Here is a 19576-nt window from a genome sequence, read left to right as displayed (position 1 = left end):
CCCATATAGGAAACTGATTTTAAGCTTGCTGGAGAGAATGTTATGTCCATTTGGCACAATTAATTCCTAGATCATTATCTCCAATGAGCCCACCTTAAGAGTTTTGTGCTACACTCACAGTGTATCAAAAATAGTGAGCACTGGCTGTTTAAATGGAATGTGGTAAAGTCACACATGAAAAATAACTCGGACACCTGTGCCTCAAAAGCCTGTGTGTGTTTGGGGGTACTGGATAAGGCATATAAGACTGTGAAGTTTTGTCCTTCTCTGGCACTCAGATTAGGTTGGCTAGGTGAGAAAGAGGACAGGGTTTCTGCACCTTGAAGAGGTGTGTCAAATAAAGTATTTCAGCATTTGTTGCTTGTCATGCAAGCTACACCTGTTGACTTTCCATCTTGACCACTATTCAAGGTGCAGAAATGTTGTCTTCTTTTTCATCGGGCCAGCCTAATCCTTATAGCCTAAGAACTGATTCATACAATATAGAATCAGGAAAACCAAGTAGGACTCACAGATTTCACCTATGGAATATGGCGAACAAAATGAGAAATAGAAAAAAAAATCCTGTGATTTATGATGAGAATACTTTTTCCTTACTCACATGAATCAATCCATCAATGGAATTTTAATGGAATGATATATGGGTAAGGCGAAAAGGTGCCTTGCTTAATATAATGTGTGATTTTTACAGTTATTTCTGTGTCGGAATAACAAGAAGTATTTTAGATTTCACCCTTTAATCATTCAGTGTCAAACATGTAGTTTGAACTCATGTGTGGCAGACTTTGTGTTTCAGTCTCTGCAGGTATATTTAATATCTTTACATTTTTAATGAAAATGTAGCTGTCAATTTAAAACTAATTTGGATGGACAGCAATAAAATGCAAGCCTCACTTCAAATTAGAATTTTCAGTGTGGATTTCCAATAGAAAGTAATTGCTGACAATAGGAAATGACAAATTACTAATTACTTAGTTCAATTAGACTTTTGTGCCTTTGGTCCTAAGTGGCAAGCATACAGCAAATCTTGCACTTTTATAACAATTAATGACACTACAACTATTCAAACTGCCAACAGATGTAAGAAGACATGAATTGAAACTTACTTAATTTACATACTATCCTGATTTTATATCGAGTAAATGGTGTTTAATTTTTATGTTACAATTAAATATCACTAGCATAGTGTAATTTCTGTGGAATGTTTTTCAGGACAAAATGCTAGTGCTCGTGCTTTTTTCTTTCCTCTTATCACCGCAGTATTTATTGCAAAGGGATTGCATAATATATAAATGTAAAGAGAAAATAGAATATAATTTTTTATCAACAACTGTAACTTGCAGAATCTCCAAAATGGAGGACCATTGTCATATTAATTGTAACAGAAGGCTGCTACAGCTGAAATTCATGCCACTGAGCAAGATTTAGTCCAGTTTACAAACTTTATTCCTTCCTTCCTCCATTAAGAAGAGATTTCCATTTTTCATTTCTCCCACAAAGCTTACTGCTTTGTAACTTATAAGAGAATATGCGTTTGGAGGTTTATATACAAACCGAACAACCATTTATTTAAGCTGAGGACAATAACACGGAAGGTTTCCACATCCTCCCTTCCCCCTTCCCATGCATTTGCAACCTGTGTGATAGGCGGGAATGTAACAGCTACAGCTATTCCCAGCACAGAGATGCTGCAGTGGGAAATGAAGCACCTGTTACTTTTCTGCCGGTCGTGCAGATTTTTAAATGTGCAGGAGTCCTGCTGCCAGGAAAAGAAAAGAACGCCAAACCCAATAGAAAGGCTAGTTAGGAAGTAGAAATCTTGCCCCCCCCCCCATTTTATTTATTTAAAGTTTTCATACCAGCCTTCATCCTATTTAGGATTTCAGGGCATTATCAAACCAATTTAAACCACAGTACAGATACAATAATAAAACAATAAAAATCCGTCACCAATTAAAAGGTTGCAACTGATTAAAATACGCGGGTGAATAAAAACGTTGTTGCGTGGTGCCAAAGGAATTGCAGCATACTTGGCAGGTGAACCTCTTTCCATAACCAGTGCTGAGAAAGCCCTCTCCTTTGTGGTTCGGTACCATGTTTCCGATAAAGAAGGCACCTCAAATACAGCCCGGGTGGAAGATCCTAAACCACAGGCAGATTGCTGTGGGAAGAGGTGTCCCTTTTGGTATTTGGGTCTCAAGCTGTTTAGGGCTTTAAAGTTAAGTAGCAGCAAGTCGAACTGGGCCAGGAAGCAAACAGGCTGCCAGTCAAGTTCTCTCAAAATTGCTGTGATGTGCAGTGGTGTCGTGGTAAATTTGGAAGTGCAGGTGCTTACCATGGCAGTCTTCATAGTGACGCCCCCAAGGAGAGTCCCAAAATTCAGGCAGGCCATGTCAATAAACCCATTCTAGTAGTTTTCATCTCCTCCAGGAGCAGGTCTTTTGTTAAGCAAAATGGGTTGTAATTGCCCATTCCCAAATACTTTGCATTACAACAGGGAGCGATATATCGTTGATGGGGAAGTTCATTTCCTCCTCCACCCCCACCCCCACCCCCACCCCCAGTTCCTGTGAGGACTGCAGCTAAGCTCAGAGGGAACAGGGAAGCCTGGAGGGGGTGGAAGATGACCTCAGCGTCCCTGCTAATCAAAAAGTGCCACTGCTGCATCCCAGCAAGCCCTGGCTCCACTACACCACTGGTGATGTTCATTGCCCTGGCCTTACTAGTCAAAATTCTCCTGCCCATATTCTGCACAAATTGAAGCTTCCAAGTTGTCCTCAAGAGCAGCCCATGTATAATGCATTGCAGTAATCCAAGCACGATATACATGGAACACTGTGGCCAAACTATCCCTGCCCAGAAGTGGCCACAGTGGTGAATCAGCTGAAGGTGGTGAAGGTGTCCATGGGCATCTGGACCTCTAGTGACAAAGCGAGATCTGAGAATACCCCCAGACTGTGTACCTCTTCTTTCAGGGGGAGTGTGACCACATCCACAAACAGGCCGAATACCAGTTCCCCATATCTGAGCACCACCTACCCATAGTGTCTCTGACCTTCTCAGGATTTAATTGAAGATTTCTGCCCCTCATCCTGTCCATTACCACATCCAGGCACACTAGATGTGATGGAAGCCATTCCAGGGCTTACAGACAAAATTGCTCTAATCACATAGGAACAAGGGAATGAGTTCTAGTTTTAAAAACAGAACAGATGCATGCACGAGAGGATCTGGAGTCTCCCTCCTCCTGTGGCTTCAAGCCTCTTCAATTGGCCTTGGTGCCCTAGCAAGTCTTGAACTGTTGAATTGCTTCAGCTGGTGAACCATTACAGCACCATTGACATCAGTGCTTAAGGAGCGCCTCCAGCAACACCAGACAGGCCGCTTAACAAGATCAGGCTCGGATGGCCTTCTCTCTATCCCATCAGCCAGGACAGCTAGACTGGTGGGGACTAGGAGAGGGCCTTTTCTGTGGTGGCCCCCACTCTGTGGAACTCCCTCCCTAGGGAACTCTGCCATGCCCCCTCTTTAATGAGCTTCCGCCATGCATTAAAAACATGGTTGTTCAGGCAGGCATTTGGGGTGGGTTAGGGTATTTTAGAAAACGTTTTTATTGTAGAATTTTATTGTTTTAAACTGTTTTATTATATGCTGTACATCGCCCAGAGTGGCTGGGTGACCAGCCAGATGGGCGATTAATAAATTTAATAAATAAAAAATAAAATAAAATGCTGAGCCTTATACTGCTATTAAAAACTTGTTTATTAATATTGTGCTATTGCTATTATTAATGCACTGTTTACTCCTATCCCCTCTTCCCTTTCTATCCTCTGTTGCCTTCCCTGAGTTTTTGTAATCCCCTTTGGGCAGGGACCTGTTGAAGTGCCACGCAATGATGGGGTTATGTGACCTGTTTATTTTCTCAAGTTGTTTGATTCCATTTGATCTATTTTATCTTGGCAGAGGTTGCTATGTTTTCAGATATTGCTGGTTTAATATATTTTTGTATATTTTATTGTGTTTTTAATTTTTTGTAAGGAGAAGTAGGTTGCTACCAGAGAAGAGGACCTGAACAGTGGTAGCCCCCCCATCCCACCTCTGAAACCAAGTTCCCAATAAGGCTTACTTGGCACTTATGCTGATGTCTTTTAGGTGCCATGTGAAGCCACTTCTGTCTTCCCAGATGTTTAAGGGTGTAATCCTATGGGGATAGGCAGCTGTCTCTGAACTCAGTGGTAACTGCCTATCCAATGCAGGGCAGGAGAAGCATGGAGGGGATTGTTCCCTCCGCGCTTCTCCTGCCCTGCATTTGTGGCTAGACAGCCGATTTTGGCTGTCTAGCTGCAGGAAAGCGGAGTGGGGGAGGAGGCTGCTGGATGATACATAGGATGTGTCGTACCAGCATTTCCACCTTCCCTGCCCCGGAATGCCCCATTTTGGCCACTCTGTGCTCCTCTTCTGAGTGTAGAGCATGGGGCTGTTCTGCGTGGAAGGCGGGGGAAGGTCAGTTCTCCAGGAACCGACCTCGGAGCACGGGCTCTGAGGTCAGTTCCTGGAAAACCACATACGCCATGGCTGTCTAGCCGCTGACTAGCGGCCATAGGATTGCTCCCTCCATGTTTTATCATCTCTAGATTTTTGTATTGTTTAAGCAGTGGGATTAGATGTATAGCTGCTGTTGTGATTTCTTTGCTCATGTCCTTACGTTGATTTTATTCTAATTAATTATGCATTTACATTTTATTGTTGTAGTTTTTTAAATTGTTTTCCATCCTAAAAATCCTAGTGGTTCAAGGTGAGGTATATAAATTTGTGTGTTTTTTTTAAAGTTGTCCTTGGAATTTTATTGAAGAGTGTCTAAATCCCTAAAATAAATAGTTAGTATTATTTATATGCAGTTGTAAAAACTATACTTTTATCAGCATAAGAGGCCAAATGGGACCAGAATAAGCAGCACTGATTTTTGACAAACCCAGGTTGTTTTACCACAGTCAGTTACCATCTATTTCCATTTCTTCTTCTACATCTTCTCTCTCTCTCTCTCTCTCTCTCTCTCTCTCTCTCTCTCATTCTCCCCACCCCCCCAGCCTCAACAACCCAAAGCTATAGGAACTTTAAGGGCTTGAAACATAACTGAGCCCAAACCTTGTAATAGAGGAGAAATAAAAAGCTTAGGTAGGGGGTAGGAAGTCTGGGCAAGGATAAAGGAAAGAAAGACTGTCACAATTCAGAAGGTGGGGGGATTGCATTGGTATTGTACTCAGGAAGAGATAATGTGGAAAGGAGGTGAGAGCAGAGAAAGATGTAGCAAGTATACAAGGAGAAAGAAGGAAAGAGAGGCGGTGGGAAGTAGCCTAATTAAAAGAAGAAAGAGAGAGCCACAGACACATAGATTATGGGAGAAGCAAACGAGGGGTCAAAGATACCAGTCCAAATTATATAATGAACCCAGGGAAAATTAGCAGGACAATTACAAGACTAAGGAAATAGTGTCCCATGCACACAACTGTGAATCATGATTTAGGATTATTAAGGCTGCAATCCTATGGGAGCAAGTCCCTCTGAAGCAGCAGAGGGCTGATCTACATTGCGCCCGCCATCACACCGAAGTCGGGATCCTGTCGGGTTAAACGCACTCGCATAAAAACATGATTATCCACACTCACCCATTTTCCCCGTTGCGGTTCTTGATCGAATGCATGAGTTTGGTTCACACTTGAGATCTGTGCTGTTTTCCTGCTCTTAAAGATGATGGCTCTCATTGGAGGAGCAGAAACTCTTCCTGTTTCTGCTGATTCCCTGCCCACCCTCCCTCTCTTCCTCTATCCCTGTGTGTGTGTGTGTAGGGATGGAGCGAGTATCCTGTTGGGGCTCGAAGCCGGTGAGAGCTTGTCCCTTGCCGCTGCCGCTGTAGCAGGTGGGGGTGGAGGGAAGAAGGAGACACCTATCCTCTTCTCCTTTCCCCCACCTGCTGGAGGCCAGGGCAAGAGGCTGGGGGGTGTCTGCCTATGCTCTTTTCCCTGTGCCAGCCCTTTGTAGTCAGCATGAGGAAGAGGGGCAGCAGCGATGGCAGCCCCCCCGCATTTTGGGGAGGCTGCTAGGTTCTTTGATGCTTCACATCTTTGCATCTCCAAAGACCGCCCTGTGTTTGTCCCCCACTCCTGAGATGACATTAAAATTGTCCACAGGCATTTTTATCGATGTTAGTCTGTGGACACTGAGGACTGTCTGCCTGGATGTGTGTGTTTTCCATGCAGCGAGCATGGATGGGACTGTGAAAACATTTACGCTTGCCTGGGCTTGCCCGGGCAAGTTTGCGGAGCAATCGGGCTGGAGAAGCTATGATTCTTCGAAGATTTGCTTCTTCAAAGATTCACTTCTTTGAAGATTTGAAGATCTGAAGCTTTGAAGCTTTGAAGATAATGCCTTAATTTTTTAAAAAAAGCTGAAGCGGGGGATAGTGTGGGGGGGTAAAACTTAGTCTCATTTGAAGGGATAGAACAACCCCCTGCTCAATGCAAGAAGCCTGATTCCCAGGCGGTCTCCCATTCAAGCACTGACCAGGAACGACCCTGCTGAGCTTCCGAGATCGGACAAGCATGTGCACAAACTGCACATCCAGCCATTTGCTTGTTGCTGAGGAAACGGGGAGTGCTGAGGAACCTATGCAAACAGTAGCCAGAAGATGACATGGGGCCATCGAGAGCTGTGATTGGACAAGAGGGAAATACAAACACCACCATAAATGGACAGGCATGGGAGGGGACTACAATCAGATATGGTAATGAACACGGAAAATCAGAGCACATTAAGGGGAAGTACTGAAATATCAGGGTATTGAAAGCAGTAGCACGGAAGTGGGAAATTCTGGTTCCAGTTCAAGGTGGGTACTGCGTAGTATGAAAGATGGATGGTGAAACCTCATTGGAAGTGAAAAAAAACCCCATAAGTGTAGATTGGTCCAGAGTAGGGATGGCAGAGAATTCTGCCATGGATCTCAGTGAGGCCGAATGCCAGTGCATTCAGCCCGCCAAAATCCATGGTGAAACAAAGCCCCCCCATCCCATGAAAGGCACGTGAAATGGAGCACCTACCTGGTGCCGTTCGTGCTGCTTTGCGAATGGCGGCCGCATCTGCAGCTGCCATTCGCTTCATGATTTTTCCCGTGACAGCCTATGTAAATACTTACGTAGCCTATCACGGCTAATGCAGGGATGCCATTTGCATCCCTGTGGAGGCCGTGATAGGCTACATAAGTATTTACGTAGCCTATCACGGCAAAAAGAAGGGAACGCAAATGGCGGCCACCGTAGCCGCCGCCATTTGTGTCCCTGCGGAGGCCGTGAGAGGCTACGTAAATATTTACGTAGCCTATCAAAGTGAAAAAAAGGGACGCAAATGGCAGCGGCTATGGTGGCCGCCATTTGTGTCCCTGCGCAGCCCAGCAGCAGCCGGATGTCGCTGCGGGCGGCCCCGGCTGGCGGCTCTGTGGAGTCGCAGTGGAGCAGAGCTGGCTGGTGAGGATTTTGGGGGGAGGGACGGAGTGCTTCCCCACCCCACGGATGTCACGAAACGAAACAGGTAAGTCATTTCGTACATCCCTAGTCCAGAGTTACAGGCTCAGGAGACTCCTAGGAACAAGAAGAGTGGTCAGGATGGCTTCAGAGGGACCAGAGTATGCAGATGTACTTTCTTACTGATTAAATTAAAGGGAGCCATTCCCATGCAATGGCAGATACATGGAAATGTCTACCTGACTGCCAGCTCACTACCCAGCCAGCTAATCCATGAGGGTATATGGAAATTGGCCAATCCAGATCTTGGTAAGAAATATGGCCTAATCCTGAAACATTCAGGCCTAATCCTGAAGCATTCCTGCTCACCAGACAGGTTGGAAAGATTTAGATACCCCCTTTTGCATACCACAATAGCTACTTGTCTTCCATAGCACAATTCTGAAGTGTATAGCCAGTTAGTCTTAACCCAGTCAAGTAGCCAGAATCCTCCCTGAACTTTCCTTTCATTCTCCAGGGTGAAACAATTCTTCCCTGTGCTCTGCACTATCCTGAGTTCAGCCTCAGAACCACTGATTCCTTTGTCCTCTTTGTTTTGAACCCTATACCTTCCTTTGAGTTTGAGCACCAGTTCTTTCTTTTTGCTCAGGCACCTATCACATTTCAGGGTTTTAGTTCAGCTCTTAAGATTAACCCAGGGTTTGCCTAGTCTCCAAGAAGAGTTCTCATGAGCCTTTCCTAGCTCATTCTATTTCCCATTCTATTCTGGTTCTACTGTTTCACATGCCCATGTTTCCAAGGCCAGAGTCTTCCATTTCTTTAGTTAAACCACTTTGTTGCCCCATTTTCTAAGACAGATCCATACACCCAGAGAGAGAGAGAGAAACTTAGTAAAGTTCCCATTGAGTCCATGCCCAGATTCCATATGGCATAACTTCTGAACTCTGTACTTCCATGTTTGTGCATCCCGGGGGGCTTGTGACCTCTGTGTGAGTTGTTGGTGTTGAGTCCTGTTGTGGCAGTCAAGCAGGGAATCTAGAACATTTTGGAAGCTGCTATCAAAGGTCTTGAGTCAAGGACAACTATTTAAACCTTTAAATCCTTTAGGATCACTTCTGTGCCCTTGCCTCCGTTCCCCAAATCTCTTTGTCTCCATGTTTATTGTTTTCTTAGGTGTCATTAGGGATTAAGGAGAGGACAGATTTTAAAGCTTTCCATTTTAATTTTGAACCAAAATGCGGTGGCTCAGGAGTTCCTAATAATGGCTAAACTTCAGTTTGGTTTCCTCATCATCCCTGCAAGTACTAGTCGTGTCATAACCACCTTTGGCTATATCATCCATTGGCTTTTTTGGGACAACTTGGACTTGTTATTTTGTCTCCTCCTCCTCATTTATTAGTCAAACGAGCATAGTACAAAAAATAAAACAGAAAGAGCCATCTGTAGTTTGCTTGGTTCAGCTCACCAGGCACCAGGGTTTGAATATACCAAATTTGGGGTGGGGGTGGGGAAGGAGTATACATCTGTTTCTTGTCACAGTTCCAGTGTAGTTGGTTATTTTTTTCAATTTCCAACATCCTTTGGGGTTGTGCCAGAAATTTTGACATTGGGAATTGGAATAATAGTGATCATATGCCTATGATCCTAACACATAAAGTATGTCTTAGGATGCATTTGCATGACTAAGCTCCCTTCAGTCATCTTAACTAGATGCAGGAGAACATCAGTAGAATTAAATGGCTGGCTGGAACATGCTGGGACTTGTAGTTCAACACATCTGGAGTGCACCAGGTTCAGGAAGGCTGGTGTTTTGCTGCCCATGGTGAAAAGGTTGAATTAAATTTGATAATTTGTATCTGTTTCACTGTATTGTTTTAGAAAAAACTTACAGCTTTTGGGAGCTGACAAAGATTGCACTCTTCAGTGATTTCTAAATCAATAAACACAGATTTTTAAAATAATATGAAATATGTGAAGAAAAATCATGGTATTCTTTTAAATGAAGTCTCTGCTCTGAACAAAGTCATAGTGTTCTTGAGAATTTTTTTTTTCTTCAGAAAGTATTTTTCATACCTGTATATGCAGGATGGATGGGCACCTTTACACTCTTGAATATATGTACCTGAAGTTTATAAGGCAAAGTTAAGCTAAATACTGAATCTGTGTTGAAATAAGTAGCAATTCATGACTAGCTGCAATATATTAACTGAATATTTGCAACTGTCTTGCATTTTAAGTAGTGTGTAACTGGTCAGTAATGAACTCAAAATGTGTGTCATTAGAAATGACTGTGCAGGGTGTATTTGAATTTTGAAGCAATGTATGTAAAAGCAGAAACAAAAGAGGAGAAAAATTAACCCTTAGAATCATAGAATCATAGATAGAATCATAGAATAGTAGGGTTGGAAGGGGCCTACAAGGCCATCGAGTCCAATCCCCTGCTCAGTGCAGGAATCCAAGTCAGAGCATCCCTGACAAATGCCTGTCCAGCCTTGTCTTGACGGCCTCCAGTGTGGGAGAGCCCACCACCTCCCCAGGTAATTGGGTCCACTGTCGTATTGCTCTCACAGTCAGGAAGTTTTTCCTGATGTTCAGCCGGAATCTGGCTTCCTGTAACTTGAGCCCATGATTCCATGTCCTGCACTCTGGGATGATCAAGAAGAGATCCTGGCCTTCTTCTCTGTGACAACCTTTCAAGTACTTGAAGAGTGCTATCATATCTCCCCTCAGTCTTCTCTTCTCAAGGCTAAACATGCCCAGTTCTTTCAGTCTCTCTTCATAGGGCTTTGTTTCCAGTCCCCTGATCATCTTTGTTGCCCTCCTCTGAACCCTCTCCAGTTTGTCAGCATCCTTCTTAAAGTGTGGTGTCCAGAAGTGGACACAGTACTCCTGATGAGGCCTAACCAGTGCTGAGTAGAGGGGAACCTTTCTTAAACGTCCTTCAAAAATTAAAACAGGGCTGAAGAAAATGTGACTGCTTCAGATAATGTATAAGCAAAATTGGCAAGCCTTTGCCCTGCAGGGTGTACAGTCTAAATTTTGTCAGTGAGGGGGGAAGAGAACACAGAGAGAGTCAAGGGTGACAGGGAAGTAATATGCCAAATCCTGGTATGTATACTTACAGCACAATCCTATACATGTCTACTCAATAAGACCAATTAGCATAGCAGGCTCCCAGTATGAAGGGACCCTTTGCAAAGTGCCCTCTGGTGGGCCCCCTCCTCCATTTTAATTACCCACAATGCCCCAGAGTGATGCTACATTGGTGACATAGTAGGAATTAAAATGGCCACCGATCACTGCCACAGTCAGGTAATGCTGTTGCAGATGGAAGACCTAGATGGCAGTGGATCCTGGCAGCTGCCTCATGGTGCCAGGTGGGGATGCCAGTCTTGCCCATTGAATTCAGTGGGTCTTGCTGTCAGGAACGTCGGTATAGGAATGCAGCCTTAGTTTATTTGGCAGTGCGGAACTATGAGCTGCTTCACTGAGACAATGCCACACAGGGGCTTAATTAAGGCTCATGGAGTCTTTGCTTTTTACAAGTGATTCCCCCCCCCCCCAGCCAATACAGTACCTGTGACTGACCACTCCTCTGCATCTTCTCACCTCTGTTCTGCTCTTCTGCCCTGCAGTTCTATGTCCCTTCTCAGCCCCAGCCATGTTAAACCTTCTCCAGTCTCATGCCAGTGTTGCTACTTCCCCTTCTTTTTTGCTTTCACCAGCTGTGTTGCTACTATCACTTTACTTCTCACTCTTCTTTCCTTCCCCAGCTGTTGAAAAAAGATGGTACACAAATCCCATTACTATAGTGCAGCTTTTAAATATGAGGCATTCTGGGTAATGTAGCACAGTTGATGTAATTATGCATGAAACATGGAAGGGCTCAAAGCCTTCATAGGGCAACTTTCTGACTTGAGTGTGAACCCCCTCTTTTCAATTGCTACTGTATGGCATCATAATTTTAATACTGCACAGACTCCCCCCTCCCTGCTTTTCTAGTGGACTGGTTTCGTTTCATGACTTGTCATCTCTCCTATGTTACTGAAAAAGGTTTTCAATTTCCACACTGGCTGACTGAAAGGCTGTTTGTTGAATATATAAGGGCCTAACCGGAGCTCAGTAGAGGGATCTGAGAAGGATTACTAAGGATTCTAGGGCATTTTGATTCTGTCCAAAATTACTTTCAGGCATACGTATCAGATGGCTTGACTGTGTCTGATGGATCAAGGGGACAGTGTGAGAGTAAGAAAGAGAAGGTGAAAAGGATAAAGGAGGGATCGAGGACAAAAGGAAGATCATAAAGCAGTATGAGAGAGAAGACAAGAACAATATCTTACTTTGTGAACTTAATTTCTACAGTTTAGATACTAAAAATAAATGAGAAGATCCATTTCAGTATAATACAAAGAGATAGAAAAAACCAATCCTCTTAAGACAAAAAAGAACAAGGGGGGGGGGGTAGGAGTGGACGTAGCTTTTAACAAACTGTAACAAGGGTTAAATATTATCTAAAAACTACACTGAAATGCTTGTAGAATGTTGTATTTTGTCCTATTAGACGTAAAAACAACCAAAACTGGAATACCAAGGTTTCTGGAGGTACATTTTAAAAGCAAACCAGTTTTCATATATGTGACAGCTAGCATAAACAGAACTATTTTTTCCTAAGAAGCAGGATTGTATATGGGTTACCTCAAACACAACACGTTTCCCATATGACTGTCACTAGGAAAGAGCATGCAACATTGATAGGCATGTATGACAACTGAACACATAACTATTATTCTGTGTGTATACTCATGCTGGGAAGCTGTGATTGGACGTGGCTTCTCAGCACACATACAGGAAAAATGCTGGCATGTGTGATGATCTGAAAGTGCTTGTTTTTCCCCTTGTCCAAAAGTATTACCTCTGTCATTTTGGAAATTGTCCTAAGGGCCAAAACAAAGATTTCTTTAAATGTGTGTCTAACAGCTACATCCCCCCCTCTCTCTTTTTTTTTACTCTAGGGGGCGCCCCTCCAGTTCAGGACACTAGCATGGGGGGTAGGGAGGCTTTTAAGATCTGGATTGGGTCCCATGCATCTACATTAGAGTAAAAATAAAAAAGTCGTAGCTGCTGGACACACATTTTCAGTAATGTCTGTTCTGGCCCTAAGAATGAGAGATGATCAGGGCTGTGAAAATGGATCTTCCCCATGATAAACTTCTAGCAGAGTTTTAATCCCTTTAGAGATTTTCCTTAAAGGTTTCCCTCACATTTTGTTTTGCTAAGTTTGCATTTTAGAAATACATAGAGTACTGCTGAGGCCATGGCTGTAACCTCTCTGGGACAGGGGACTTGCCTAGCTGTCTTTTCAGTTATTTGTTAGTGCTGGCCACTAGACAATTGAGCCCTGACCCTTGATTGGGAACACTGTGCCCATCGTACAAATAATAAATAGCAATAACAATGACTAAATATATAAGTGACAGTTAAATGTTCCATTCTATGAGCACTTAGCAGCCATTTTAAAACTGTGGTACAAGCAGTGTACAATTATATTCATGAAGAAAGAGGCCCTTCCTATAAATATAAAAAATAATATAATATTAAAAGTGTATGTACAGTCACCCTTGTAAACATGGCACTAGCTGAAAGCCTGGAATATGTGCTGAGGTAAATCTTTAATGAGCATTGGTTAGTATCCAGTGGATAAAGATCCTGATCCTGCACACTTTTACTTAGTAAGTAAATTCACTGATTTCAGTTGAACTCACTACCAGGTAACTGTGCTTACAATCACAGCGAAAGTTCATAAAGTTACTGGACATCTTTAAAACTCTATAATAAAATGAATCCATTCTCTCTCCCCCCCCCCCCAACACTTTAAACAATATAGGTTGGATGTGTCAGCTGTTCTTTACAACACAGAATTATTTTTGCTACCATTTCTCCATCTAGTTTCTTTTTACAGATGAGGAAGAGAGAGAGAGAGAATGTTCAAGGCCACCCAGTGAATCTGTGACTAAACACAGGTTTCAGGTCCATATTAATTTTTTTAGTCACCGGAATGCTAAAGCAAATGAACAAGAGCATCTCACGTCAACACAAATACAGTGAAGATGCCAAATATATAGTCACTAGATTTCTAATTGTTGGAAAGCAGTTTGAGATTAAGTGGGTTCTAATGCTTTGTAGTGTAATGGCTAACATGTGAACACCATCTTCACATCTTACCTCACTAGGTGGCCTTAAGCAAACAATTATTGTCTCAACCTGCCCACCTGAAAAATGGGGATAATAGTACCAACCTCTCTTAAAGGGTTGTTCTAAGGAGTAGTGAGACAGTGCTTGTGAGTAGCTTTGAATGTGCTTATGGCATTCTGGGCAAATTATCCACAACAAAAGCACAGCACATAGCCCCCTCCCTTCTCTCTCTCTCTCTCTCTCTCTCACACACACACGCACGCACGCACGCACGCACGCAAGTGGTTTTCCCATAGTGTTATCCACTGTGACATGTATGGGAATATACCATTTATGTGGGTAGGAGCCAGTTGTGTTGGTCTTTGCAGTTGGCTCCTCCAGTCAAGTATGAAAGACCTGTGAGATCTTGCCCCATCCGTGGTTGTTTAATTCACACACAGCTGTTTGTCACTATCATTCCTATTTTACACACAGGACAATGAGGTTGTTTCAAGGCTGCCCAATGACTTTTTGAGGGGACTGGAATTTCAAGCCAGCTCGCAAAGGTTCACCTCCAGTATTCTGATCACTGGGCTACACAAGTACCAGGTACCTGGTTATGATCATCCCTGGCAGGCTAAGAACATGGTATAGCTCAGAGGTGGGAACCTCTTTCACCCCAAGGCCTGAATTCATTTTCAGAGAAGCTCTCAGGCATCTCATTCCAGTAGTGGGTGGGGCCAAAGGCAAAAGGGGTGGGGCCAAAAATACACACACACACACACACACACCCCCAGCATATTGTAGCTTAGAGCTTTTATTATTGCCAGTAACTAAGCTGTCGGAGAAACATTTCAGCCTTCTAAAATGGGGGGGGGGACTGTACACAGGTTGGGAAGGCAGGGCAGCAAATGATTGGTGGTGGTGGAAAAAGGGGTGGCATCAGGGGAAGGGGGCAGAGCCAATCTAGGGAACTCTGTAAGGCTAGATTGGGACCCAAGGATGGTCAAGTTTGGCCCCCTGGGTCTGAGATTCCCCACCCTGGTGTAGCTTATAGTCTCTCAAATACCAATTATCTGAATTATGATGTCTAAGGGGGTTTCTCCACAGCAATAGAGATGGAAGGAGAAGCTAGTCGTTGCTTACCTGGATTTTTCAAGGTGCTCGCTTTGCTCAGCACAGGGCTCCATAAGCAAGTGTATTGCACCAGTAAAAGTTGCTTCATACTTTTTTTGGGGTGGGGATGGTGTGAACATCATCTGATGAGCAGGGGCTGCTCAAACAATAAGAGAGGCTCCCCCACCCCCGTTCCAGGATCTCCCTCTGCTTTCTCCTTCTTCTTAATTGCAAGCCTCATTGAGCACAATGGGAAGTACTTCCAAGTAGACACTAATTGGTTTGTGCTGGGAAAGACATGCAGGGGAAACCAGTCCCCTTTCTAACCCAATGGTGTGCAGGATCACTGTAACAGAGGCATGATGGAGGATACTTGTTACAAGATGGGGGATACGTGGCTCAACAACACAACAAGCGAGAAGGATCTTGGAATTGTTGTCGATCACAAGCTGAATATGAGCCAACAATGTGATGTGGCTGCAAAAAAGGCAAATGCTCTTTTGGGCTGCATTAATAGAAGCATAGCTTCCAAATGCCAGGAAGTAATAGTTCCCCTCCACTCAGCACTGGTTAGGCCTCATCTGGAGTACCGTGTTCAGTTCAGGACACCGCAGTTTAAGAAGGATGCAGACAAACTGGAGAGGGTTCAGAGGAGGGCAACAGGGATGATCAGGGGACTGGAAACAAAGCCCTATGAAGAGAGACTGAAAGAACTGGGCATGTTTAGCCTTGAGAAGAGAAGACTGAGGGGAGATAGGATAGCGCTCTTCAAGTACTTGAAAGGTTGTCACAGAGAGGAAGGCTGGGATGTCTTCTCGATCATCCCAGGGTGCAGGACACGGAATAATGGGCTCAAGTTACAAGAAGCCAGATTCCGGCTGAACATCAGGAAAAACTTCCTGACTGTTAGAGCAATATGACAATGGAACCAATTCCCTAGGGAGGTGGTGGACTCTCTGGAGGCATTCAAGATGAGGCTGGACTAGACTGGACGGCCATCTTTTGGGGGTGCTCTGGCTTGGATTCCTGCATTGAGCAGGGGGTTGGACTTGATGGTCTTATAGGCCCTTTCCAACCCTACTATTCTATGATTCTGTGAATTAGTTACTTCTGATGTGCACATTCAGGGGACAAGCCTCATTGACTAGAAAGGCAGTTTCTTCTGAGTAGACACACTTATATTTGTGCTGGGAAAAACACATGGGGGAAGCCAGCCCACTTTCTTACCTGATGGTGCGCAGGATTGCTGTAACAAAGGTGTGAATTAGTTATTTCCGAAGGCAATAAGCCAAACAATGGAAACCGAAGGCAATAAACCAAACAATGGAAACCACAGCTTGGTAAAGTGCTTTAGAGCCCTTAGGGAATTAGTGCTTTAAAATGTGCTCTTTTGATTGAGGGGGATCTCTGTAAATTTTGAAGTGCACATTCAGGGGACAAGCCTCACTGAGCACAATGGGAGTTACTTCTGAGTAGACACTAATTGGTTTGTGCTGGAAAACAGGGGATGGGAATCATCCAGAGCTTCGGCTATTGGGCGGTATAGAAATGAAATGAAATGAATGAATGAATAAATCATTCATTGTGGAAGTTAGAAAAACTGTAGCTCCTGGTTGGTTACATGGTTCACACTAATATGGGAGCTGTCATTTAGGGCAGTCTAATGGTATGAGCCAGAGCTATGCAATGTGTCTGCTTCACCGTGGGGTGTTCAGTGCTGTGCATAATCATATTTCAAGATAATATTTAATTCTGCTACAAGTGAAATGTAGTGTTAAATCTGAAGTTCCAACTATGGGGCAATCATTTCTTAACAGAACAGGGACTTACTTTAAATATGTATTTGGCAGCTACATCTCCCCCCCACTTTTACTCTAGAGTAGAGGCACAGCCTTGATCTGATCAGGACCCTAGAGTGTGGGTCAGGAGGGTTTTAAAGATCTGGATTGGTCCCCCTGCAGCAACTCTAGAATAAAATGAAAAAAGCTGTGTATAGCTGCTATACACAGATTTAAAATAATGTCTGTTTTGGCCCTTACTGCTGAAGCAGTTGTTACTTTAAAGATGTAGCTATGTCTTTGATTCATTTTTACTCTGGAAATATGGGGCACAGGGAGCCCAGTCCCAGTCAGGATGCTAGCATGGGGGTAGGGAGACTTTAACCACCCCCACCCCCACTATGGGCCCAATATGGTTCCGGGGCCCCACATCTGCAATTTTCATTGCAAAAAAAGTGATTCATTTGCTTCCATCTCCAAGCCTGCCATATCCCAGGGAGTTGTTGGAAGAACTGGGAATCCAAAATGGATTCTGGAGTGGGATGGGTAGAAGATCTGGCAGATGGTCGGATGAAAAATCATGGTCTGTCAAATGTTTTCTGGACCAGAACCAATTGTTTCTGGCTGTAAAAAGATTAGGAAGTACAGACAATGACTTGACCTTCCTGAAGTCAACCAAAACTGGCTGATTTCATTGGCATCACTGGTTAGAACTAATTCCTGTTTAGTCTACATACAAGCACTCACATCTCTCTGAAGTTTTTGACTTGCTTATTACTATTGCTGATTCATAAGCTCATCTTTGGGAGGGGGAATGCAAATCTAATAAAGTATTTACCCAGTTTTTTTAAATCTTAAAAATAATTTTTCCAGTTTATTGTGATTTTTATTTGTGTCATTCTATATACATGATACATGAATTTGCATGTAAGGAGCCAACAGTATTTGGTCATATTCCTTTTCATTATAGGGGGTAGGCTCCAATAAAATTTAGGAACAAGCTCTAGTATGTGTTTACCTCTTTAAAATTCATCTTTCCCTACCCCCACCACTTGGCCAAACTGCAGTTTTATTGCTGGATAATATGGTGAAAAGATTCATCGTAAGGGTTACCTAACAACATTGGTGGTGTTGATGAATAGTTGCAATTAATACATTCCCTTAATTAGTCTGATACCCAGAAGATGCACCTGGCAGGTCATTTAAATACTGCAATTGATTTATAGCTGCTAGAAATGATTTTACCAGCTATCTTCAGAGAGTGCAATTAGAGAGGATCTCCATTTTTTATGCATTTTCTGTGAGGAATAAACATAAAAGGTCTATGTGTGATTCAGAACAAAGCCGTCATAACAGTACTAATGGTGTATGGATTTTATTAATATCCCTCTATCATTAGAAACAATTTAAGGAAGGACTGTATTGTTTCATATCTGAAGTATTCACATTATTTTCTAGCACAAATGCTTTGTTTAAAAAGGGTAGGCGCGCTCTCCACAAAGCTTTAAGTAGATTGCTGTTGTTCATAAAATTCAATGCCGTCCCCAACCTGGTGCCCTCCAGATGTTTTGGACTACGGTTCCCATCAGCCCCAGCTGGTCTGTGGAAGGCTGTTTTAAACCTTTGGAGGATAACAATTATATATAATACATGCAGCATGTAGAAGTGTAAAATATATACATAAGAATACAAATATGTATACAAATTGACAAAGACTGGAATCACATTGACTTCACTGGGATTTAAGCTCCCTAACAGTGGAAGGGATTGCAGCCAAACTTGCAATTTATAAGATACTTTACATTTACATACATGGAAAGGAATAAAATATTCTTTTTTACCTAGTGGTTTTCTTGACAGAAATATAAGGCATCTATTATAAAAGTATCAGCTGATCTCTGTTGATTTTTTAAAAATTTGTTTGGAATGGACTCTTTTACATTCAGCGCACTGCCTTTTAGATTTTTCTCATCCCCTTGCATTTTGCCCTATTTCTAATTTTGGAGCAGACAGCCTGACTGCCTTTTGTTACCTTCCCTATCTGTGAAAGGTCCCCATCATTACTATCTGAAGGAAAGTGTTCAGCTATAGGAAAAGCATCTGTTGTACAAGAGTTCTTTCTTGGTGCAAAGCTACTGCTCGTTTAACTTTGGTGTGGCAGAAGATAGAAAGCCAACTTCTTCTCCCCCCACCCTTCCCATATCAGAATTGTATATTAAGTCATGTCATTCATCCCCACATGTGCATATTGGAGAATCAATTTGTGCAGGATAGTGGTTTATTTGGAGTAGAGAAATGTGTGAAGCATAGGGTGACCAGATGCAATGGAGGGCAGCGCTCCTGAACCTGTAACTGTTTTGTGGAATGTCAGCGGCTGTAGCTTTTATCTCACCCCTGCATGACAAGCTGCACCTGCCAGAATTCCATCTTCTACAACATACAGGCACCTTGTCCTCCTTTGCATCACCTGGAAGTCGTATTGCAGAAAAGAAACCTCGGTGACTTGTGATGCTTGCTTCAAATATAAGGCGAACATTACTGTCCCCCAAGTGCCCCTGCAGCTGGGATTGCAGTCCTAGCCAGAGAAAAACTCCCCCCCTCCCCTCCCCTCCCCCCACCAACTCTATCAACCCACAAGCATCCATGAGTCTCACACCCCTCCAACCCACCAATGTATTATGCTGCTGCTGATTTTCCACCAGTGGTAATGTGGCAGAAAGAAGGGCACTTCACCCAGCACTTCATGGTCCTATGGCATTGAGCCAGGTGCCAGGAGTACTGGGAAACATAGTTTTCTCAGCCCTCCTAACATCTGAGGCTCATTGAAGGATGATAATTTGATACGTGTGTGTGTGTGTGGGGGGGGGATTGGACACCAATGGGTGTGACAGCCCAATTATTTGGGAAATAGTTCAGATTTTCCCCAATGAATTCCAGAAGAAGGGGTGGGGGAAGGGGGTGCTCATGATTAGCTATAGTGTTTCATTTCCTGACCAT

Source organism: Heloderma suspectum, chromosome 1 (assembly GCF_057233095.1).
Source record: "Heloderma suspectum isolate Gila_16-S chromosome 1, 16-S_ref, whole genome shotgun sequence".
In the NCBI taxonomy this organism is placed as follows: Eukaryota; Metazoa; Chordata; class Lepidosauria; order Squamata; family Helodermatidae; genus Heloderma; species Heloderma suspectum.
This window is presented reverse-complemented; position numbering follows the sequence as displayed.